The sequence below is a fragment of the Acinonyx jubatus genome, chromosome B3 (genome assembly GCF_027475565.1).
Source record: "Acinonyx jubatus isolate Ajub_Pintada_27869175 chromosome B3, VMU_Ajub_asm_v1.0, whole genome shotgun sequence".
NCBI classification, from domain to species: domain Eukaryota; kingdom Metazoa; phylum Chordata; class Mammalia; order Carnivora; family Felidae; genus Acinonyx; species Acinonyx jubatus.
The window spans coordinates 47,198,215-47,224,521 of record NC_069386.1 but is presented as its reverse complement, the minus strand read 5'-3'; the positions used below and the strand labels follow the sequence as shown (position 1 = coordinate 47,224,521).

At 39.3% G+C, this 26,307-nt stretch overlaps 1 protein-coding gene across 1 annotated transcript in view; it reads right to left on the bottom strand.

Moving 5' to 3' along the window:
* MNS1 (meiosis specific nuclear structural 1) overlaps positions 1-26,307 on the bottom strand; it is a 93,019-nt gene that overhangs the window by 54,799 nt on the left and 11,913 nt on the right. Inside the window, exons 3-5 of the mRNA XM_027067320.2 lie at positions 26,144-26,252; positions 23,616-23,735; positions 15,333-15,456 (exon numbers count right to left, since the gene is read on the bottom strand). The gene's annotated coding sequence lies outside the window, so the exon portion shown is untranslated. The remainder of the gene's footprint in view (positions 1-15,332; positions 15,457-23,615; positions 23,736-26,143; positions 26,253-26,307) is intronic.

The window sequence follows — 26,307 nt, the reverse complement described above, 5'->3', positions numbered from 1 at the left end:
TTTGGTGTCTTTTCTGGTTCCATATAAATTTTAGGATTGTTTGTTCTAGCTCTGTGAAGAATGCTGGTGTTATTTTGATAGGGATTGCATTGAATGTGTATGCTTTGGGTAGTGTTGACATTTTAACAATATTTGTTCTTCCTATCCATGAGCATGGAATCTTTTTCCATTTTTTGTGTGTGTCTTCTTCAATTTCTTTCATAAGCTTTCTATAGTTTTCAGTGTATAGATTTTTCACCTCTTTGGTTAGATTTATTCCTAAGTATTTTATGGTTTTTAGTGCAATTGTAAATGGGATCAATTCCTTGATTTCTCTTTCTGTTGCTTCATTGTTGGTGTATAGGAATGCAACCGATTTCTGTGCATTGATTTTATACCCTGCAACTTTGCTGAATTCATGAATCAGCTCTATCAGTTTTTTGGTGGAATCTTTTGGGTTTTCCATATAGAGTATCATGTAATCTGTGAAGAGTGAAAGTTTATCCTCCTCCTGGCTGATTTCGATGCTTGATTCTTGGTTTTGATTTCCAAAATATCCACGTAACATGTTTAATAACTCCCAGAGTCATGTCATTTACAAATTGAATAAACAAGCCTTTTGTATTTTCAAATACTTAAAGAATAAAAAATTAGACAAGGCTCCAAGAACAAAGAGCCCTGACATATACTATTAGAGTATCTTTTTGAGGGTAACTAAATCAGCAAACTTTGAGTATGATCATCTAACTAGTTACCAATGAACCAATTTTACTAAAATGTTACCAATATTTATATACCTTTCCATAAGAATTTACTGGGAGAATTCTTCAAAAAGACTTCATTAAAGTCTAAATACATTATAATTTCTTCATTTCCCTTATCTGTCTAACACAATCCAATTGACCTCTTGGCAACCAAATGGCAAATCTTTTTGGTTGCATAGATAGATTCAGGTCAATGTTATTTGCCTGAAATGCTCACATATCAATAAATATAAATGTCTTAAAAACATTAAGAGGGTACAAATCTGATCATTAAACATTAGTTACTTGCTAACTAAATATAGGCTCTCATATACAATGAACTTCTAATACACACTAATACATTAGTTTTTGCAAGGAAACATTTGTAACCTAAAGACTACTTCATTAATCAAATACACAAAGTATTTCACTCATCAATACATAGATTATCTGTTTAGTTAGGCAGCTAAATATATCAATTCCATTTGCCTCTTAAAACATGCAGTTAGCATTTCAGAACACCACACATGGTAAGCAATAGTCTAAATGCATTACTAATTGTCTAAATTTACCAGAATGTGGCTAGCACAGAGCTCTGAACATAGTATAGCTTAGTAAGTATACATTGAAGGACTGACAGTATATTTAGAACGTGGTGATTTGAGTGTTAGGATGTTCAGAAGGATAATTCAGATGGAGAATCTACTGTGTAGGAGGAGGGAAAAGCTTTGCATTTAGTCAGTAGAAATAAACTAAGGTGAAACCATATAGGTGACCAGAAATTATGAGATGAGAGACAAAAGAAGAATGTCAAGGAATGGTTGGTGTACTTTTAATCACAAGAGTGGAGGGTACTGAAAAAGCAACAGGATTCTGAACAAGTAGAATTCAAGTCCTCGGTCTAAGAGGACCTACACTGCACTCCAGGTTGCCCTGGCAAAGGGACCCCTACTTTAAAGTAATGACATTATAATAAGAACAATGTTCACTAATAAAACAGTGATAAAATGTAGGACCATATATAAACAAGCTAAAAACATGCAACGTTCATGTTAAAGCAAATTCTGGGAAGGAGTTTGAGAAAGGTCTATATGTGGCAAAGATTGAGACCATAAGGAAAAGAATCTAAAGCATGAGTAAAAAGATTAACTGGAGCTGTGAAAAAAGTTCTGGGAACTGCAAATCTTTTGCTCCTCTCTCTGTCCTTGGGTTATTGATCGCATGGTTGCATATCAATATTATCTCTCCCGCTCTACTCATCGGCAATATTGCCTGAGAGGAACAGAAGGCACAAGCTTTCTCTCTTGGTGTTCTGTGTAAATTGACCTGGAACAAAGCAAAGCAGACAGCCTGCTGCAAATTTCTTGATATAACCACTTCCCTAAAAGGTTAGGCTCCCTGTAGCGAGGGTAAATGAGGAGGACAGGTTCAGGGTATACCAGGTTTAAGAGAGTGGAATTTGCTAATTCCTAATAGCAAAATGTGATGTAGTATTACAAAGTATTTTAGCAATTATTTTTTGCTTCTCTAAGGATTGTTGGTTCTAAACGGAATTTTAGTTATAGCTTCTTGTTTCCAGGCAACACATGAGTATTGTAGAAAGATTCTACAATAATTTATGTAATTTAATAAGGGATCTGTCAGAGAAAAAGATTTTTGGCCCAAATTTTCATCTAAATTAAAGACAAATTTAGATTTGAGCTTGGGTGGCTCAGTCCATTAAGCGTCCAACTTCGGCTCAGGTCATGATCTCATGGCTTGTGGGTTCAAGCCCTGCATCAGGGTCTGTGCTGTCAGCTCAGAGCCTGAAACCTGCTTTGGATTCTTTGTCTCCCTCTCTCTCTGCCCCTCCCCTGCTCACACCCTGTCTCTCTCAAAAATAAATAAACATTACAAATAATAATAAATTAAAGATAAATTTAGTAAGTTGCAACAATTAGCTGATTTGACCTGAAAAAATAGCCTAATTTTTTTTAATTAATAGACTTTGCTTTTTAGAGCAATTTTTGATTTATAGAAAAATTGATAGGCTACAGAGAGTTCCAATATGTCCTCTCCTCCCTCCATACTCACACAGTTTCTACTATCATTAGCATCAAACATTAGTGTGGTACATTTATTACAATTGATGAACCAACAGTGATACATTAACTAAAGTCCATAGTTGACATTAAGGTTCACTCTATTTTACAGGTCTATGGGTTTTGAGAAATGCATAATGTCATGTATTCACCATTACAGTACCATGCAGAATAGTTACATTGCTTAAAAAATCCCCTGTGGTCCACCTATACATCCCTCCCTCCTTCCCCCCAAGTCCTGGAAACCACTAATCTATCTATTGCCTTTTTTTTTCTGTTCCAGAATGTCATATAGTTGAATTCACACAGTCTGTAGCCTTTTCAGACCGATTTATTTCACTTAGTAATATGCATTTAAGATTCTTCCATGTCTTTTTGTGGCTTGATAGCTCATTTATTTTTATCACAAAATAATACTCCATTGTATGCCTTTTTAAAAAAACAATTACTACATTTAAAGATTATTTTTTATGATAAATTATCATAAATGCTACTTCATTGTTGAGGAAGGATTTATGCCCTCCCAGCATTAAGGAGAAATTTTCTGGTTCATTTCCCTTTGGAATATAGCTTTTCACCCACAGGTCTAGACTAAAGGTCTAGAGTATGTAAGGGAAAGAGCTTTTCCTAATAATAAATGATGGATTATATGATTCACCGTTCCCAACAGTTACAATATAGGAAGGTTGAACATAACATAGTTCCTGATATGAAATAAGTCATGGTAATAGGTATACACTGTAAGTTTAACCATATAGTAGAAATTATTTACAAAATTGTATTGCTTTATAAAATGAGGCAATTAAAAAAAAAGCAATTTTTCTTTCATTCTGAAAAATGCCCAAATCTAATCTAATTTGCTGCAGCTGGACACCACCTGCAGATGACTAAGTACTCTGAACGTTACACACTTATCTTTTAAATATTGATAATGCCATTTTTCATTTCCTTGACATGAAATCCCACAGGGAATAATTATGCTAATAAACCTTAATGATTCTCGCAAATAAATGATCAAACCAAATTGCTACTGTTGATTTATATTAATGGATGCCTTTAGGACGAGATTTGCCAGTACGGTGCTGCCTCTTGAATCTCAATTCATCTTATTTAGCTGAAGAGTGTACATAGTTTGTTAAATAGATGAAGTGTTTAAAATATAATGTGTTTCTGCAGTTTTCGCACTTCATAATGTTCAAGCATTACCATCTTGCCTTGTGGCAAATCTGCATTTAATGGTTTCATTGTATATAACTTCCTTTCTTACTTTGTCTCTCTGTGATATGCAGTTAGGAAGTGACTATTTCTGGTCGATTCAGAATAAGCCAGTTTCCATATGTTGAACCTGACTGTTTCATTAAGGCAATAAAATCTGTGTCTGGATGTTTTATCCACCATAATCTGGGAATCACATTGACTAGGTGCCGATGGGATCAAGAGCTAAATAATTGTTTGCGGGGGAGGGAGGAGACACAGTTATATAAGTTTATTTGTCGCCCATTTAAACCTAGATTAGTGGTTCCCTTCCTTCACTGCTCTCTTAGTTTCATCCTCGCTCTTGCATGCTCACCTATTAGGAAATTACTGACTTGGTAAATTCTAAAGGAATGCTAGAAAGTAACTATAGAAATGTTACACGTACATTTCTAAGGTTGGGGAACACCACACGGAAAGAATGCTTATTCTTTGTGGATATGAATAAAGTTTTATCTGGGTAATTTTTTAAAAAGCCACTTTTATTTAAAATGCCATGTAGTTTGGCATGACTGGCTAGCTCAGTTGGTAGAGCCTGTGACTCTTGATCTTGAGGTTGTGGGTTCAAGCCCTATGTTCAGTGTACAGATTACTTAATAAAATAAAATAAAATAAAATAAACTACCATGTAGTTGAAAAAAATTATTACCTTCATCTAGATGATTGCCTCAGTTGTCTATTTTTGTGCATTCTGTCATTCTAAGCATAAGAGGAAAACCAAGTGCAGATACAACAGGTGTAAGAACAGAATTGAATGAAAAGTGACATTAATTAGTACTAAAATAGGTGGTTGGCATATACATAACAAGACATGGAACAGCAAGTAATAGTTGCTTAGAGATTTGTCATTTGGTGCATAGAGACTAATTGGTTAGTGGTGAAACAAAGACAACCACATCTAATTCATTGTAAAGAGCAGAGGAGTCCCTTTCTGAACTATAAAGCTCGTATTCATTTTTTTAAAAAGTGTGTACATATTAATATCCAAGTACATATATAGGTAAAACACCTTTAGAAAGGCGTTAATTGTTTTTCATTTCTTAACTTTGGAAAAAGTACCTAATTTGATCAAATTTGGCATATTTGTGGCATTTTTTTCAATGGAAAATTAACCAGACCAAACAAAAATTTGAAACCACTAAATGTATTATTTTATTCACTGTAGAATTTTCCAATTTAGCAGAAAAAGAGGAGCAGCCCAAATACACAATGGTAAGGAAATGATGAAATAAATAATAGCACATCAGCTACGTACCTAGAGAAAGGTGAGTATGTCTGGAGGATCAGAGGGGCAGGCCCAGAAGAGGTGATTTGCAGAGAGCTTGAGCAACATCATAGGAAAGAATGACTGGGCACTGAGAACCTGAGCACCAACTCTAAGGTCCTGGAGAGCAAGAGGGACACAATACTCCTTCAAGAGGAATGGCAGATGAAGAAGGCAGCTACCTGAGGAGGGAGAGCCTAAGAACCCAAGCTCACTGTGATCACTTGAAGCAAGGCAAAGGAGTATGGTGCAAGGCTGTTTACATTGTCCTAAGAGCCAGCCCTGCTTGGCCCATTGCCAAAAAACAGAGAGGAACTGGGGGGCTGTGGGGAGGTGGAGACAGGGAAAAAGGGAGGAGAGGGGAAAGGCAAAGGGAGAGAGAGAGAAAGCAGCTGTATCAATTCACTGGTAGAGCTAACAGACCAGAATGGCCCAGAAATCCTGTAACAACCTTGCCTTGAGATAATAGATGACAAAGTGTATAAGGAAATGCAGTGCAAAATATTTTGAAAACATTTTCCTGCTACCTTATACCTAATTGAGCACCTACTATATACCAGCCGCTTCATTTATAATTGTCTGTAATTATTAGGACAATTCAGTTTGTTTTACATATGAAGAAAACAAGATTCAGTAGAAGCAATTTGCCAAATTCATGGAAGGGGTTAGTTGTACGACAGAGTTTTGTACCAAGTCTGTCTCCCCAGCTCATGCTTTTTTATAAAATTAAGTATTTTTCAAATTGTGGATCACGAATAAGGTAAGATAAGAAAGAAAGCTAAGAAAGCAAGAAAGAGAGTATATATTTGATCATGATATAAATCGTGTTTCTTACTACGGGTCAAGGTCAAAAAAATTTAAAAACTAATGAATCTCAGGGAAATGCTGTGAACTTCGGAATTACAGCAAATTTCTCATTTTATAGAATGTTTTCCACAATGTCTAGGGCATCATTCCACACAAAATCATTTTTTTTCAAACAATCTCTGAATCAAGTGTGAAGTATATTTTTCCCAAACTTTACCAATCCTTCCAGTGATTATGGAGTAGTATATCAAAATGATCCCCACTTATTCTTTCCTAGGATTTTTGAAACATGGGGAATTTTGGAAATAATTGGAATGCTGGGAGAAACTGATCCAAGTATAAAGGTTACATGGAGAGAGAAAGGAAACAATGGTTTCAATCCTAACTTTGGAAACAGTGCCAAGGAATCCAATTTTAGGTAAGACAGCTCTGGCCTATAAGAAAACACCAGTTGTAAAAGTAGCAAAAAAGAAAAAGGAGTAAAAGAGTGAATAGAGTCAGAAGTGACAAGAGTAAAGGTTCTTGCTTCCTATGACTTTTTAAAAATGTTTATTTATGTTTTAGAGAGACAGAGAGACAGAGTGCGTGCAGGGGAGGGGCAGAGAGAGAGGGAGACACAGACTCGACAGCGGGCTCCAGGCTCTGAGCTGTCAGCACAAAGCCCCATGCAGGACTCGAACCTATGAACGGCAAGATCATGGCCTGAGCTAAAGTCGGGCGGTTAACTGATTGGGCCACCCAGGTACCCCTCCAAAACTTTTTTTATGCCTCTTTGGATCCCTAGTTATTTCTATAGTAATATGCCCATGACAATATTTATCCACAGTATACCTATCCATCACATAATTCTGTTTCTTGAGTTTTTCTTTCCTTTCCTAGTAGATACATCTAACAAATAGCCAAATAATAACCCACAAAGGTTAATTCAGCCCCTTAGGCCTTTAGAATCTATAATAGTACCTAGCATCTTGTGACCTGAATTGAGATGATATTTCTTACTGAATCAATCTATGACACCATCAATGGTAGGATGCCCAGGTATTTTATGCATCAGTAAAGGAAGAAACCCCTCTGATTTAACTGCAGCACATCATTTATTTTAAGGCCCATCCCAATTTCAGAAAGACTAAAATGAAAAAAGAAAGTATATCCTAGAATCTGTGAAACATGGGTTTTCTCCCCCCCCCCCCCACCCCACCACCAGAAGTAAATTTTACTACAATACATACGTATATCTAAGGCCATGCCATCATGAGGGAGCACAATTAAGGAATTGTGATAATGGTAACTACAACAACCAGACAGAAACTATTGCTTTCAAACCACTCCCTCCACAAAGCAGGATCCTAATTTTTTTCTCAGGTAATGTTTAAATCCCTCCTTGACATCAACCAAGGTAACTGCTATATTCTGCATCAGCTAGGGTCTTCTGTGATACAGATGCCAAGACCAAACTGGCTGGTCAAGAGGTTTATTTTGGAAAAGGTCTATAAAGGAGAAAGGAGGAGGGAGAAGTAGACATAGGCATGGAGAGCCTTCAGAACTGATTCTGACACCTGTAAAAGGAGAGAGGAAAAGAAGAAGAGCCTCAAACTGCTGTACAATTGATAAAGTCTCTACCAGGCCAGTAGGGAGTCTCCAAGCACAGCCTTTCCATGAGAGATGTCCCATGTTGGGCCAAAAAGTCCCGGCTCTAATCCCCCAGTCATGCTCAGGCATTGCCTGGGAGCAGCTTTGGCAGAGTGTGGCCTGAGTGTGAACACTGCAGTGGATCCTGATGTGCAGCAACCAGAGGTTCTTGGGCAATTGCTTTCCTTGAAGCAAGTTCCTTTAAAGAGAGATTTGAGCAGAGCACCCCCACGGCTGCTACATTGACACATGGAGTGCTAGTATGCGTCTCACATTTATAGTGGCTATTCTCATTTCCTCTAATCTTCTCATATGTCATCTTTGTTATCATTGTTATTCTGCTGACATCTTCTCTAAGAGTACCCTGTGTGCCCAGTTTATCCACTTCCATCTCGGAATCAGACATACAAATTCCTAAGAGAGGTCATGGCTGGCAAAGCACCACAGGATTAGGTGTCACTCACATCTGCCAAACTGGGACTCCTGGTTTTCCAAGAGTCCATATAGGGTTGGTCCTCTGTCTCCAGAGTCCTCCTCTTGAGGGTGCAGACCAGGACCCTGCCCTCACTACCCACCCCCCCTTTGCTGCATAATCATTATGGAACAGGCTTCAATTTTTAAAAACTTAGAGGCAAATTAAAAAAAAAACCTGTGTTCAAATAATATTTCATGATCCAATGCAAAGAAACTCATAAAAGTTTAAAGGATGCATTACTGAACCTATTTACAGGATGCACTGGCGAAGAAAGACTGTGTCTTTGACCTTGAACAAGTTATTTAACCTCCTTAACGTCTGTTTCCTCTTCTATAAAATGAAGAGGGTGGGCTAGATAATCCTTAAGGCCTCTTCTAGCACTAACATTCTATGAAATAAAAGTCAACTTAGAGATTAATTGGGTTTCTGAGCCTCGAGCAATTAATTACACTGTCGCTGCCCTTTAACAGACCCATCACAGAAGAAAATTAGATTCAACTGACAGATTTTAATCTTCACCAACTCATGTTGAATTGAAGTCCAACATTATTTTTTAAAATTTGCAAATTAATGCTTTCACAAAAGGTTCAGTAGCTTTGTGGGCAAGGAATTTGACCTGATAGACATATTATAATACCGAGGCCATTCTTTTCTATTAAGAAAAATTGTGCTGACTTTTTTCCTATATTCAGAACTTCAGCAGGCACTCTACCGGAATTTTGAAAAATGATAGAGAGTGGTTTTGTGAAATTCCTTACCAGTTTCCAAAGTGCTCAAGGACATCTGTGGTCATGGACTCTAGTTGTGCCCACACCTACTTCATCTAATTCCATTTTGTTTTTCTTACTTTTGTTTCCTTTACATTGCCTTTATGTATTATGATGCATTGCCTTTATCTTGGGTCAACACTGAATTATTAATAGAAAAACATCCTGGTTAATTTTCCATTAAACAAAAGTCTGTTTTGATCTCCAGTTAATAAGGAAGTATTTCACATTATCCTCTTTTTAATGCCTATTCATTTCAACAATGCTGATATTTTCCTATTTTTTCCTTAAATATCATAATTTATATACATAGTTTAGATTTTAAAAATTAAATCCCACAACTTTTGGTTTATTAAACTTTGTTTTCTGGTATCTAGTTTCTACTTTTGTGACATGTCTACTTGCATTGGTAATATCTCCAACATAAAAGCATAGGGAATAATATGAACGCCCATGTTTCTATTTTTAAAAAAATTGACCTAAGAAAAACTGTGGAAGCTATTTTTGTGCACCAGGGTACATATCCTGGTCTCGTCTCTCTGACTTGAGACAACACTATTCTGTATTTAATAGCATCATTCCCACACACGGCTTTATACTTTTAATACTTCTAAAGAGGTGATACTACTTTCCATGTTTAATAAGGCTGAGACACACTTCCTAAATCACTTTTAACTCCACGTGTGTGAGATTACTACATCCTATTGCGGGTACATCTACTTTGTTTTCTCTAAGCTGTGGCATATATATTTTACTTTGTCTAAAATGGCTTTTAATGCACAGAAATTTAAAGTCCAGAACTGTCAAATTCATCAATTATTTCCTTTAGGTCTAATGTGGGTTTTTTGACCATATTTAAATACTCTTTTAGTAATGTGAGATCATAAAGCTTTTTATGATCCAACTATAATTCCCCTGGGATTTATATATTCTGTATAATGAGATAGGTGTATAATTTTATTATTCTTTTGTCCATATGAATACCATTGTTCCAGTACCATTATCTTTCCTTATTGATCTGCAATGCACCAATTTCAGTTTTAATTACTCCATGTGTATAGTAACACTACCTTGTAGAGCAAGGCTTTGCCTGATTTATTGTTCTTCAATAGAGGGCTATTATTTGCCCTCTGTTGTTCTATATAAATTTAGATTTCCCTTGCCAAGTCCCATGAAAATAAGGTTGGAAATTGCAATGGAATTTATTTGAATCTACGGATCAATTTGGAGAAAAAGCAATGTCTGCATATTATGTCCTCCTAGCCATGTACATGGTATAGCTCAATAGCTGTTTTAAAATGTCCTTTAATTAAGCTTTAGAATTTTTCTGTAAAGGTCTTTTGCCTCTTTGTTTATTTCTAGTTAAATTCTTTGTTGCTGTCATAAATACTATCTATATCCTTGAAGGCCCAAGTAGGAAACATCACCCTCATATTAGGTCATTTACACATACGTAGGCAGGGTTTAAGCAAACTACCAGGGATTATACAGTACCTAAGGTGCAGTAATGTTGGGGGGCCATTACTACTCCTAAACTTAAAGGGAAGGAAAGAAGAAATTTTCCAGAACGCAAAGACAGAAACAGCTATGCAGAGAGAGCCCTCTGATGGGAGCTATGACTTTTGATGGGTGATACAACCAGCCAAGAGCAGCCCCACAGGGAGAGAGATGAGGTTATATAACCCTCATACTCTTTTCCTCCTCCCTTGGATCTCCTGCTGCTGCTGCTGCTGCTACTACTACTTACTGAACCTAATGAGAAGCCAGAGAATAAGGGAACTTGTTACTGCAGGTCGGTATCCCAAGGCACTACCACTGTGGAGGAAGGTGAAGAGTGAATCTGGAGGGGCAAATTGATATTCAACAAATTATTTTTCTATATTGATTTTATATCCACTAGTCTTGCTAAATTCCATTTTAAAATTTGATCACGTATCTGTAGATTTTCTTGAGTCTGCTATGTTCATAAACATCTTTTGCTTTCCTCTCCTTACACCATATAAAATTTTCTTCCTTTATTGAACTAACCATAACTTCTAATAAATAGAAGAACTAATTAATCGGGGTATCGTTGGGGCTCCTGGGTGGCTCAGTCGGTTGAGCGTCCAACTTCGGCTCAGGTCATGATCTCACAGTTTGAGTTGGAGCCCCACATCGGGCTCTATGCTGGCAGCTCAGAGCCTGGAAGCTGCTTCAGATTCTGTGACTCCCTCTCTCTGCCCCTTCCAGGTTGCACTCTGTCTCTCTCTTTCAAAAATAAATAAACGTTAAAAAAAATTTTTAAAAAAATTTTTTATCCTTGCCTTATGTGTTGACATCTGACCTCTAAGTAAGATGTTTGCAGTAAATTTTGTTCTTGTTTTTACTTTTATTATTGTGAAATCAGTATATGTACATTGTAGAAAGTGAGAATATATAGATAACAATATAAGAACACTACATTTCTATTAGCAGAGTTTATGACTATTAACACCTTAGTGAACTACAAGAATATACATGGGCAGATTTTTAACTGAATGAGATTATACTGATTATGCATATTATAAAAGGTTACACACTATGAAGGCCATTTCATACTATAGGTGTTTTATTCCCTTTTTTGTGAATTTTCAGCCTGGATGGAAATTTAAATTTTATCAATTTATTTCTACATTCAGAAAAAAAGTTTTTTTGTTCTTATCAGTCAGTTAATTTCTACAATAGTTCTTTTATTCTATTTTTTTTTTATTTTTATTTTTTGAGAGAGAGAAAGAGAGAGAGAGGGAGAGTCTGTGCACACACACAAGTGGGGGAGGGGCAGAGAGAGGGAGACATAGGATCTGAAGCAGGCCAAGTCCTGTGAGCACAGAGCCCAATGTGGGGCTCAAATCCATAAACAGTGAGATCATGGCCTGAGCTGAAATCCAGAGTTGGCTGCTTAACCAACTGAGCCACCCAGGGACCCCACAATGGTTCTAATATTCTTATTTGGTTGTTTTGTGAAAGTGGGTGTGAGTGGGCTTATAACCTGGACAGAAAACTTTCTGGCTCAACTAACTTGAGTACACTGATTTAAAACATACTGTGTTAAAGTAAAAAATACTTTCTTCTTATTTCTCTTATTAAACAAAGATGGAATTAAAATCATAAGTTTAAACAAAATGTATTTGATAATTTTATTATATAAAGCATATTAGATTTTTCTGCCAACTCTCATGGTTGATGAGTATTCATCATTCTCCATGCTTCACCATGCTTCATTTGTGGGAAAACTGTGAGGCCTAGGCTGCAGATATGTCTCCCAAAAGGAGGATTAATTTTTGTTCCAGAGATGAAGCTATGTAACTAACTGAGAACCACTTTTAAATGCTTATTTCTAGGCTTTATTTGGGGAGGACAGTTGAAATATCAGGAACAATAGATGTGAAAAAAGAAGAAAAAATATGGAAATATCATCATTGTGGGTAGCAGTCATTTCACGTTTTAAATTACCCCCAAATAGTAAACATAATATAGTTAGCATATGTGAGTTTTTTATGAGTATTTATCTCTGTGCTTGGCCCTTTTAGGGTTGTTGTTATTGTTGTTGCTGTTGTTTTGCCACAAATGATAATGATATTTGGAGAAGGGGTGAACTAGCTGGATATCACTAGCCTAACAGTGGTTCACAAACACCAGAAACATCTGTGGAACTTTAAGTACAGCTGCTACATGCCAAAGATTGAAGTTATACACTTACCTTGCATCATATATACCATATAAAAAGTTAATCCAAGATGAATCAAAGACCTATACCTAAGAGCTAAACTATAAAATTCTTAGAAGAAAACATAGGGGAGAAAAGTTCAAGATTTGACAATGATGTCTTGGAAAGGACACCAAAAGCCCAGGTAACAAAAGAAAAAAAGATATAAACTGGACTACATCAAAATAAAAATGTTCTGTACAAAGGACAAAGTCAACAGAATGAAAAGGCAACTTACAGAATGGGAGAAAATATTTGCAGATCATATATCTGATAAGGAGTTAATATCTAGAATGTATAAAGAACTCATACAATTCAACAAAAGCCAAACATCCAATTTTAAAAATGGCAAAGTATTTGAATAGACATTTCTCCAAAGAAGAAATGCAAAAGGCCAAGAAGCACGAAAAAATGTCCAACATCTCTAATTATTATAGAAATGCAAATCAAAAACCACAATGAGATACCACCTCACATTCTTTGTAATATCTACTGTTAAAAAAAAAAACCCACAAAAATTCAAACCAGAAAACAAGTGTTGGCAAAGATACATAGAAATCAGAACCCTTTGTGCACAATGGCACAGCTACTGTGGAAGAATTTGGTGCTTCCTTAAAAATTAAAAATAGAATTATCGGGGCGCCTGGGTGGCTCAGTCGGTTAAGCGTCCGACTTCAGCTCAGGACACGATTTCCCGGTCCGCGAGTTCGAGCCCCGCGTTGGGCTCTGGGCTGATGGCTCAGAGCCTGGAGCCTGCTTCCGATTCTGTCTCCCTCTCTCTCTGCCCCTCCCCCGTTCATGCTGTGTCTCTCTCTGTCTCAAAAATAAATAAACGTTAAAAAATTTTTTTAAAGTAATAAAAATAAAATAAAATAAAAATAGAATTATCATATGACCGACTATTTCCACTTCTAAGTATATACCCCAAATAATTGAAAGAAAAGCCTTGAAGAGAGACCCGTACACTCAAGTTTATAGCCGCATTATTCACAATACCCAAAGGGTGGAAGAAGTGTCCACTGATGGATGAATGGATAAACAAAATGTGGTATATTCACACAATGGGTATTTTTCAGTCTCAAAAAAAGGAATCAAAGTGACAAATGCCACAAGTTGGATGAACCTGGAGGACATTATGCTAAGTGAAAGAAACCAGTCACGAAAGGACAAACGTTATATTATTCCACTTACGGGAGGTACCTAGAGTAACCAAAATCATAAAGACAAAGTAGAATGGTGATTGCCAGGGGCTGGGGTGGGGAGGTGGGAGGAATGGATAGCTGTTTAATAGGCACAGACTTTCAGTTTTGTAGATGAAAAGAGTTCTGAAGATGGATGGTGGTGATAGTTGCATAACAATGTGAATATAGTTAACGTCACTGAACTGTACACTTAAAAATGGTTAAGATGGTCAATTTTGTTATGTTTATTTTATACATTAAAAAAAAAAAAAACGTGTAGATGAATGAGCTCTGTTCGCCAGATGGTCTGACTCAGGAAGGCAGGGGTGGAACCCTGGCATTTCTCTCTCGCCTTCACAGTCAAAGCCAAAATAAAAATTTGAGATTCATTAAGTACTTCCAGGAAGTAGCCTGGAAGAAGCAATAGAGGAATGACATGTTAATGATACAATACCTAACTAAACCTTGATTGTTTTCAATTTTGGCTGGATGCTAATCTTTCTGGTAAGTAAAACTTTTATATTTTAGAAACTATTCTCACTTGCAGCAGACAAGGTAAAAGCTTTTACCAACATAGTTATAATTCCAGAGAGAGGCAATTTTCATTTTAACTTCTCTTTTCTGACTACTCCGTCTTTCCTTTTTCTATTTCATCTTGACTTTCTTGCATTTCATTTTAAAGAAATAAAACTTAACTCCTCAAACTTTCTTAAAGCTTGATGGCTGGGGAAAAAAAATTCCACAAATGGTATCATTTATTCAGGCTGAGTTTATACCTGTAACTTTCTTCAAATAAGAGAAGCTACATTACTGGTAATCACATTGCCCTTGAAGTCATAGTCTCCACTACTGACTATAACAGTCTTTTAGCATCAGTTGACAAATTTGTCAAGTAGATACATGATATCATGTGATAGATAGTGGAAATTTTACCAACACATTCTAGATATGTGGTCTCAACTCTAAGGAAACAGAGTTGAGATCATTTGGACTCATGAATGTAAAGTAAAAAAAAAATACATATATTCGATAGATTTTTAGTTATTTGCCTATAAACCTTTTGAAAATAGTCACCTTCCTTTTACTTCCACTCGGAATATATACCTACTATATAGCTGGTTCATAGTGAGCATTCAATAAATATTTGTTGGATGAGTAAATATGGAGCATAGTCAACTAGGAAAAGCAATAGGATATAGAAGAAACTCTTCTCTAGTACATAAAAATCAACAGATATTCTAACATAGAAGTGTAAGATTTCCAAATTTAATACCTACAGTATGAAAGAGGAGTGCTAGAAACAGTCCAGAGACACATTCCTTCTGAGCAATTATTTATACTTTAGTGGAGCAGAGTCTAAGTTGGCAACTAGATCAAAATTTGAAATTCTGTTGAGGTTTTTTGACAAATAAGGAAATTATTACTTACGCAATTAATACTTTCTTGTGAGAAAAGCAGGTTGTTGAGTTTGGTGAGTCCACATCTTGTTCTGCTCAGCCAGCAATGGCTTTTTGGTATACGGAAATCCAATTCCTTGACTGACGCGTATCTTCTGTGATTGACAGAAATAGAGATTTCTGGACTTTCACTGGCAATGACAGCCACTCCTAACTTAACATTTATTACCTTTGTCACACTAAGTTGTCTAATACAGCTCCCTGTTATATCTCACTTTAAAGAGGGAATCTATCTCATTGGTTTCAACTTTGCAGGGGAACTATTCTTCTCTATTGCTATTTACTTAATGGTAGCTATTTAAAGAATTATCAGCTCAACCAGGGCTAGCTGTCCCTCTCTTTGTTGCAGAAATGTTCAAGTAATTCTTAATCTCATCTTATACCTGTGAACTTATTCCTAGCAAATAATAACACCTGGTATTGACTGTTTTCTACTGTGCACCATCAACACTTCACATGTAGTATCTAATGTAATGCTTTTTAACAACTCTAATAGTAGGCAGTAGGGTCACTGTTAATTTAGAAAGGAAGAACCTAAGGCCCAGAGTAGATAATTTGGGATGCCTAACATAATAAAACTTAAATGATGAAGTCAGGATTTGACAGTCACATGCCAAGCCATTGGACCATATTGCCCTTCAAATGAAACACTGAATACAGCCTTGTCAGCAATAAGCTGAACCTGCAAGGGAACAGTGAACCTCCCTCATCATCCGCAGGTGCTGGAAGAAGTGCAGGGAGAGGGAGATGAGCCTCAGAACCAGCTGGTACCAACTCCTGACCCTGACCACAGTGTTGGAACTCCAGAAAAGTATCTATTATTTGCTTAATTCTTGCTCAGACATATGCAGACTAAGTATAAATTCCTTGCTCTTTCATGGCCACATTTTTCCAGAGAGATGAATAACTTAAGGTGTTAGTCCTATTTCAGAGACTAATCTTGCCAGGGTGAAAAACCACCAGAGAAAAAGATCCTTTTGTTTCTATCTACTGGCCAGGCCTGAGCAATAAAACCTACAATCATGGATCCTATTGTCTCACTTACACGATAAAAATCTTTTTCCCCCCTCATGTGGGCCGTTTCAGTTTTATTTCCCACCTCTGAGGCACAGAACACATTAATTCTCAATTATGCTTACTCAGGACCCCAATCTGCAGTCCTTACATAGACAAAACTGTAATGAGAAGCCTGAATAATTAGTTCCTTTGACATCACCCAGGCTGAGGGATTTATTTTGTTTGCTTGTTTGTTTATTTATTTTAAGGAAAACTCCTGGGATGCGGATTCAATGGGGTGGGCAGGATTAATGAGAGTGGAACTCTACCTTTCTAATCAGCCAGACTGGCCACTGCAGATGACTAAGAAAGAATCACAAGACCCTGGTACATCCAGTGAATGCTTCACAAAATGTTAAATAAGAATGACAACATCAACAAATAGCACTCTTACCTACATAGGATTATAACATGTTAGGAACAGAAAAGTTAATGTCTTTCAAAAGCACAGCATTAACAAGAAAAGATTTCTCAGTAGCAAAGCCAATTCAGTGGAGACTCTTAGTACAAAGTTTATCTGTCTTTCAACAGATACTAAGAATAATGTTAGCAACCAAAAAGTGACATTAACATGAAAACATGAGATGTAATGGATGCTGTGCTGTGCTGCCCAGTTCTGTCTTCAGGTAGTGCTGTCAGCAGGCAGCTCTTGGCACTTAGCCCAGTCCAAAAATTGCCCTTAGCGACAGCGCACCCAGGACCAGCTTGCATCCACTGCCTGGTTGATATGAGAATATGAAAGCCTAGCCTCCTTAGTGCAAGGGGAGTTGACTGGAAAGAGCCATTTCAGCTGCTCTGAAGAGCTCCTCAAAGGGCAAGCTGAGACCTTTGTTGAGACTGCACTGAGTTCAGCTTTTCCTGCTACCCAGTCCTGCCTCCTTGCCTTCCACAAATGTTGATTCTAAGGGTCCCTACTCTCTAATGCAAGCTCTGTATGCTCATCACTGCCTCTGAGTTTGCTTCTCAGGGAAGCCAAATTCTAACACTAAGGAAATCAAATTCTTTGTTTCTAACATGTTATTAAAATATAAGTATTATAGGGGCACCTGGGTGGTTCAGTCAGTTGAGCATCTAACTCTTGATGTCAGCTCAGGTCATGATCACAGGGTCTTGGGATCAAGCCCTGCATCAGGCTCTGTTCTGAGTGTGGAGCCTGTTTAAGATTCTCTCTCTCTCTCTCTCTCTCCCCCTCTGCCCCTCTCCCCCACTTATGCTCTCTCTCTCACTCTCTAAAATAAAAAAAAAATACCCACAAAAAGAAAATGTAAGTATTTTAATAAGGAAACAGGTTTCTATCTATCATTTAATAACATATCGTTTAGGTATTTTTATTTTTTATTTTATTATTTTTTAATGTTTATTTCATTTTGAAAGAGAGAGAGACAGACAGAGTGTGAGCAAGGGAGGGGCAGAGAGAGAGGGAGACATAGGATCCAAAGCAGGCTCCAGGTTCTGAACTCTCAGCACAGAGCCCAAAGTGGGGCTCGAACTCATGAACTGAGATCACGACCTGAGCCGAAGTCAGAACTTAACCAACTGAGCCACCCAGGCACCTTGTTCAGGTATTTTTTAAATCCCCTGGTACAGAATTACTTTCCTGTGGATAGAGGTCGAGCTAGTTGATTTACTGTGATAGAAAAACAATTAGGTGGGAGAAGCGCATCCGACGTAGACTACCAAACTGTCAAGTCCCCACTCTTAGGAAGTTACACTGGGGATTGGGGAATGGAACTGGAAGTACATGGGAGAGAGAGAAATTAGGAGTTTGCCATCCCCAACAGAATTCACACAGAAAGTTTCTTGTTGATGCCTAAAGCCGTTCAGCTTTCTAGAGGACCAATTTCCTCAAATGGCTCTGTCAAAGACATGGCATGGTGAAGAAAATTTAGTAGGACAATCTGCCCCTCCCTTTGTCCTTAGTCCCTTCTGCTCTAGGTTTGGTCTCTCAGAATAATCTTTCCTCCCTAGTCTTTTATTAGGCAATAGATACATGCTGAAGGTATTTGAATTTTAGTAGAGAATTCTACAGAAGGTGAAAACCTTTCAATTCAATGAATCTAAATCGCTGAGTTTCAGACACTGTGAGTAGAGGAAGAAAGGAAATTTGGGGGGTGGGGACAGCCTGGCCAGAGGCTAAGCCAGACACACTCCTAAAACGCCTTTAATAGAGTCTTTAATTAACCATGTCTCATGCTGAGATTATTCATCTACCTCACTGTGACAACTCAGACTATAGTCTGCTTCACTATTAGTTTGGGTTTCAACAATTCATTCAACAATTATTGAGAAACTACCAAGTGCCAGAGAACCAGCAATAAATAAAACAGACAAGGTCCCCACTTTCTATTGGGGGAGGACAGAGAAATGAACACAAATAAATATGATTTCAGATAATAAAAGAATAAAGCAAGGTTAAGATAGGGGACCACAGGGGTCCTTTTTCCTTGAGGGGCTAGGTCAGTAAAAATGTTTCCAAAGAGGTAACACATGAGCAGAGGCCTGAATGGTCATCATCAAACCATGTGAAGATTTAGGTGAAGAGCATTCTAGGCAAAGGCTGTGTTCCACAAACAGCAAAAATGATGTGTAGCAGGGACAGAGCAGATGAAGGGAGAATTAAAGAGGATTAGAATGGCAGGAAGGGGGCAGATCATGAAGAACCCTGAAGGCTAAACTCAAGAGTTTGAATTTTTTTAATGTTTGTTTATTTTTGAGAGACAGAGAGACAGACAGACAGACAGACAGAGGATCCAAAGCAGGCTCTTTGCTGACAGCAGAGAACCGGATGTGGGGCTTGAACCGACAACACACGAGATCATGACCTGAGCCAAAGTCAGACACTTAAGCAACTGAGCCACCCATGAACCCCAAGAGTTTGAATTTTGTTTTAAATGTAATAGGAAACCACAAGACACCTTTTTGAGGAGGAAGAAATATGATATGGCATATGTTCCTGAGGATCTCTCCACAAGCTGTATGAAGAAAAGACTGTAAGGGAGCAAGAGTGAAGTCAGGGAACACACAGGAAGCCACAGCTGCAGAGCACATGAGGATTGAGAAAGGTAGTGACAAGTGGTTGGGTCTAAAATGTATTCTAGAAAGAAAACTAGCGGGGCTCAATGGTGGATTCGATGTGAGGAGTGACAGAAAGGAAGGAACCAAAGATAGCTGCCAAGCTGTCTTTGCCAGCACAACTGGACAAATGACACTATCAACTAAGAGGGGGATACTAAGAAGGGACAGATTTGGAAGCAAGGAAAGTCAAGATTTCCAGTTGGACCTGTTAAATTTGAGATGTCTGCATCTCAGTGGAGATCTCGAATAGGCAGTTACATATATGAGTTTATAGCTTAGAGGAGAAACTGGGGCTACAAGTCTAGATCAACATGATAAGGATACTTGAAACCCGTGGGCTGAGGGGTAGAGCCAAAGATGGGGAGAGATTTAGGACTAAGCTCTAAGGAACACTAATACTTGGAACTGTGGTTTACAACACTGGAATCAGCAGGAGAGCTTTAAATAAATATTGAACCTGGACCCACCCCTCAAAGATTCTTATTTAATTGGTCTGGGGTGCAGCTTGAATATCAAGAGATTTAAAAGCTTCCTGTGATTCTAACATGCAGCTAAGGCTGAGAACCATTGATTTAAAAATTGGGAATAGGAAGTTAAATAAATCAGAATTACTAGAATGAACTGAAGCCGTCAGCAAGATAGGAAGAAAATCAAGTCTTGGAAGTGAAGGGACTATTCCAAGAGTGAAATGGTCAACTGTGTCAAATCCTGATGAGAAGTAAAACAAGAAAATGGGAGATAAGGGCAGGAAGGGTGGAGAAGACCTAAACACGATAAGGTTGTGGGCCTACCAGGCAGAGATTAGAGAGACTGCAGAGTGAGGAAGTAGAGGCAGCTGCTGTCTCCTGAGTTCCCTTCACACCAGGGCCAGGACCACTCAAGTCCTGGGTTCATATCCCGAGACTCGAGTTGCCCCTTGTCCAGCAGTTCCTCTCAAGTTAACACCATCGCATCTACTTACTCATTAAGCCAGTCAACATTTACTCCACAAACTCATTTAAAACATGTTGAGCACTTGTATGTGTTAGTCATTGTTAGGTAGTGGGGATATCAAGTCAAATGAGGTACACTTCTTGCTTTCACAAGATTTTCTGTCTATTGAGGAGGGTTACAGATAATTACAACAAAATAGTAACCTTGATTCAGCATCCACATTGTTAATCCACTTTCCATTCCCATTTCCACTAACTTAGTCTAGGCCTTGAAAATGATCATGGTGTTCCATCCAGGCTCCCTGGATGCAGTCTCTCTCTTCTTGCTATTCTAGTTTAAATCTCACCTCCAAATTCCTCTTCCTAAAGCACACTGATGTTCATGTCATTCATTGGTTAAGGTAGCACTAATTGAGCACCTATGAAGTACAAAAAGAAATACACACTTGTCTCCTGTAACATAGTGCCAGTTTCTGTTTGAAAAATCCTAACTGGGTAATCTCAATTAGAAGGGACCTTAGCAGGTCCTTACCCAGTCCATGCATGAGTCCTTTCTATGAATCTATCCATAAATCATAAATAGATGGCTAGGTAAGAGCACATCCAGTGCGTACTTAAACACCCTCAAGGATGAAGAATTCACTTTTTAAAAAGGAGTTCAATACATGTTCAAGAAGTTGGAACTTTTTACAAGTTATTCCTTCAGTAGTGCTTCCTGCTTACCAGTTGGGGTTAAGCTTCCTGGCTGGTATTCAAGGCTTGCTGTAATAGGGCTCTAAGGCTTCCTAGTCTTAGCTTCTGAAGTTCTTCAAATTTCCTTCCCCGAATGTGAAATATACATTTCACCTATTCCCACACATCAAATCCTTCAAGATCAGGTTCAAGTGCTACCTTCTCCACAAAACTACTGAGTCCCTCAGCTGATAAACAATCTTCCTCACATGAGATCTCTCAGACTTATCTTTACCCTCCTTATGGTTTCCACTTTTGGTGATGGGGACACATGTTGTTTTTCATGCCTCACTGACAGGTGCATGGGAGATAGGCCCATCTGTTAGCCATCTCCTTCTCCTTCACAGTGCCCAGCACAGTGACTTAAAAGTTTGCTTAGGCACATGTAGAATGAATGATGCAGCTATTCTCTGGATGTGTTTCCCATTTTGTGAAAGGGGGAAACTGTAATAGCTGTCATACTGACTCTAATATTCTGATTCCCAAATTTAAGGTATTAGGCACCTATTGCATGTCTGATGTTATATGTTCCCCATTTCAAAGACACGACTGTAGTTGAAACAGAATGGAGGGATCGAGAAGGCATAATGCCAACTGAAATAAGGTAGTCAAAGAAAGACAAATACTATATGATTTCTCTCATATGTGTAATTTAAGAAACAGAGCAAATGAACAAAGGAAAAAAAGAGACAAAAAAATAAACATGTAAATACAGAGAATTGATGGTTATCAGAGGGGAGGTGGGCAGAGGGATGGGTGAGAGAGGTGAAGGGGTTATGAGTATACTTATCATGATGAACACTGGGTAATGTATAATATTGTTCATTCATTATACTGTCCACCTGATACTAACACTATATGTTAACTATATTGGAATTTAAAATAAATAAATTTTTAAAAAGACAATTCTGATGGGGGGCAGGGAAAACAATACACATAAAACAACTATCTTATGAACTGAATATAATAAAATGTCAGTTTTAAGAGAACAATGGAGCTCATAGAGAAAGGAGAAGTATGTGATCAACAGTAACCATGGAGGGGTAACAGGAAGACAATTAGTTGAACTGGGCTTTGAATCCCCATTTGATAGAGATGGTAGGTTCCAGGCATTTTAGGGCTGAAACAGAGGCAGAGTCAGGGACACTAGAGGGAGCCAAGGCTTAGATGTGGAGAGAAAGCGTCCTTGGCTCAGTCAGCCTTGGTTCACAGATTCTGAAGTATTTGCTTAGTAGGCTGAGAAAAATACTCTTTATCACACACTCAAATGCTTCCATTAAACAATATTCAAAATTAAAACTATTTTGTGTCTATTTTCAGTTTTTACTGGTGTTAAGCCTCTTTTGAGGAGAAAAATAATATGTACTTATTCGCTGTGCATTTCATGTCATTTTTGCCAGTGAATATCTCCTGAATCTTAACTATGAGCTTATCTAAGACATTTAACAACCCCTAATAGGGTCTTGAGAGTTGAAGTAGAGAAGGCTCAGGTGGGACCCTGGTCCAATGACCTTCCTTACCTCTCAGACTGGCCGGAGCGGGGCTGTTCTGTGACTACAGGTTCTCAGAGCTCTGGGCGGTCACATCAGGCCAGGGGTCTAGGATTTGCAGCCTCCACTCTCAAATATCAGGCCTCTGGCACCTATTGTGACACTAAGGTCTCCCCTTTAGCCTTTACACTCAGTCCAAATCTACAAAAAGTCCTAAGCAAAGATTGTTTTAAAGTACTTGGAAGTTCTGGGCCAACAGTGTGAGCTCAGTCTGGCAGCATCAGCACCGTCAGTGCTTGCTTGATGGATGGGTGGTTAAGACCGAGGCCCCATCATCCATGAGTAGATGCTAAGAGTGAGGAGTAGCTGGAAGGTGGGAGAAATCAAATTGGGCACAGCCCTGATTTATTGCTCTATCTCAGATAGGGTGACATTAGACAATGTGAAACCGCACATCTACCAAAGGATTAGAACTGGACCATATATTTTGCTGTATATAAATGTTTACTTGTACTAAATTTTGGGACACAGGAACTTAAAAAATAAAAAGTGAAAAGGATAAGGGCACCTGGGTGGCTCAGTCGGTTAAGAGTGTGACTCTTGGTTGCGGCTCAGGTCATGGTCTTGAGGTTTTGTGAGTCCAAGCCCCGCATTGGGCTATGTGCTGGCAGGGTGGAGCCTGCTTGGGATTCTGTCTCCCCCTGTCTCCCTGCCCCTCATTCATTCCTCCTGTCTGTCTGCCTCTCTTTCAAAATAAGTAAATTAATTAAAAACAATTTTTTTAAGGGAAAATGATATCACAACTCTAAAGCAATAGTGAATTAGAATTGGTCATACCTAAGGGAGAGGAAGCCTCAAGGCCAGAAGGGAAGACACCCTGGGAACCCTGGCCTGGAGGGTCTTCTGACATACCCACTCTTTGTGCCACCAGACAGAAGCTTAAGAAATCAGAAGGCATGAGGTCCTCACCAGCCACCAGAGTCTCCAAGAGGCTCCCTTTTCATCCACATGCCATTTTCAGAACTCCTCTTGATGTGACTTTTACCCAGTTTCCAGTTAAGGTGAGGGCAGGAAGCTGAAGACCCAGGTCTAGAGGGAATAATGGAGAGGAAATTGTGGGGGCAGGCTTTTATGTTAAGAGGAGAGGTGCATTATCCAGCATCTCTGTGCTGCCCCCATCCCATGCTGCTGTCCTGGCATCCTGATGCTTCTTTCCTTTCCCCTAATTGCAAAGGGAATGAGGAAAGAGAGACAAAAGAAGCAAGCAGATGTGGAGGGTGAAGTACTTTCTTCTACCACAGGAGATGCCCGGTGAGGAGGATGCTGCATGAACAGAAGCAAGAAAGAGGCTGAAACTGCTACTCCTTGAGGCAGGATGCAGGGGAGTGGGGGGGGGGGTGGGGTGTGCAGAGCCAAGTTCCAGGGAGGGTCAGGAAAAATGAGCAATAACGTCCTGGCTTGGGCAAAGGACATGTCTGTGCAGGGAGGAAGGCTGTGAAGGGCCACCGGACAGAAGAGTGGGGGGGGGGGGGGGGGGAGGGCAGGGGGCTGAGTAGCAGAGAGGGCTCAGAAAACTCTTTCCTATGCAGTCTGAATTTGCTTAACCTCCTCCAGCTTTTCCCAGAAATAGCCTGGCTTCCTTCCGTGGGAAATGCAAACCCTGGAGGCAGAGAGTTGGGCAGTACTCTGTTCTGTCTCCAGAGAAACCTTTTGAACCCCATGATAACCAGGGCCAGACCCAAGGTGGGATGCTCGGTGTGCTCCCCGTGTGGGTGGTGGGGAGCTGGGCCCACAGACGTGCCTTGGTCTAGCATTCTGGGGCTGGAACAGGATAGGGTCCAAGCCTAGCCAACTGCTAAAGGTTAAAGTGGGACTGCAATCTTCCCTGCACTTGGGAGAGCAGGGGAGTGAAACAGACATGAGAGAAAAAAGAGACAGACGTCTTCATGGGCAAGGAGCTGAGACAGTCACATTCTGGTGGATGAAAGTGTGCCTTTCAGCAAACCGTCAGGGGGTCCAGCATGGATGGTAACCACCATCACAGTTGTCTCCGCTGACTCCTGCAGGCTGGTTTTGAGTGAGACGAGAAGCTTGGTGAAGGCCAAAATACATGCACACTTTATACCCTTCCCCATTCCCACATCAAATCCTTCATCAAGTTCAGGTGACCCATGACCTCCCTCACCTGGCATCTCTCAGACTCATTTTTACCTTCCTTATGGATTCCACTTGTGGTGATTAGGCCACACATCCTCTTTTTCATGCATCACTGACAGGTGCATGGGAACTGGACCCATCTCTGTCTCCTCCACAGAGCCCAGCACAGTGACTTGAAAGTTTCATGAGACACTTGTAGAACAAATAAAGCAGCAACTCTCTAAATCTGCCTCCTATTCTGTTAAAGGAGGGAAGTTTCTACAAGCTCTTATTTTCTGATTCCCAGTTTAGATTAAGCATTAGACGCCAGCTACGTGTCTGCTGTGTATCTCTCTCTTCAAAGAAGACACAAATGTAATCTTGTTGTGGTCGCACAACATACAAGGAATAATTATATTATGAGGCTGAATATAAGAAAAAGCCAAACTGTAAATTACAAGAGGAGCTCAGAGGAGAGAGAGGCCTGTATGGTCCAGCGAGAACTTAAGGGCTAACACAGAGTAGTTAGTTGAATTAATCTCGGACGATGGTGGCTTTGTATGGGTTGGCAGCCCATAGATGTTGCAGCCCTTGCCCTTGACACCCTCTCACATCCCACAGAGCTCTTCACCACTGCTTTTATCACTGAATAATCTAGACGCGAGGCAGGAGCTAGAAGCAGTCCCTCGCAGAACAGGACACCATCTGCGTGGCTGTCCAGGCTTCTCGCTGATCTGCAGTCATTATTGAGGAGGATCTTGGATTTCTGCTACCCAGACCTTGGAAAAACTGAGGTGTGGGGTGGGTGGGAAGCCTCCTTGACCTTCTTCTTCTCAGCTAAGAGGGAGTGAGCTTCACTGTAGCACTTTCCACATAGATCTTGCCCTGATCATCCAGGATGGAGGCTTCCAACTTCTTTTGAGCTGTCCATACCTTTACCCTTGCCACAACATGTGGGGTACTGAACTGAGCACACGGGCTGGTGTTGTGATGGTGGCATGCTTTATGGCTTCCCACAGAGCCTCACTACATCTCCTACCACTGCTACCACTTTTCCTCCCTGTGTGTACATTTATGTCTCTAGTCCCTAGCAGAGAGCCTGGCATGCAGAAGACATCCTATAAATGATGCTAAATCCTGAGGGAGACACTTGGCAGATGAATGACAATAGCTAATGCAGCCTTAAAGCTATGGTATGACACAATGAAAAAAAAATTTTCTCTATCTCATTTTACAACAGTAAATCTGAAACCCCATCTTTCAGAAAACATTGTCTCCACTGTGATGCCCACGTCAATGATCCTGCTTATCAAATTCTGTTGAGCCGGTGTGGAAGGAGCAGCTCTCTGTAATCTATTTACCTTAAGGAGCTCAGTCACGTGCTCAGCTCACAGCCCGTTTATCAGGATGAAGGATGCTCTCTGGAGAGAGAAGACAGCAGGACAGGCCGAGCTCAGATGACAGTCTGCCCTGTGGAGATTGACTTTAATGAAGCACAGAATAAACAGGAAGATTAAGAGGGTGC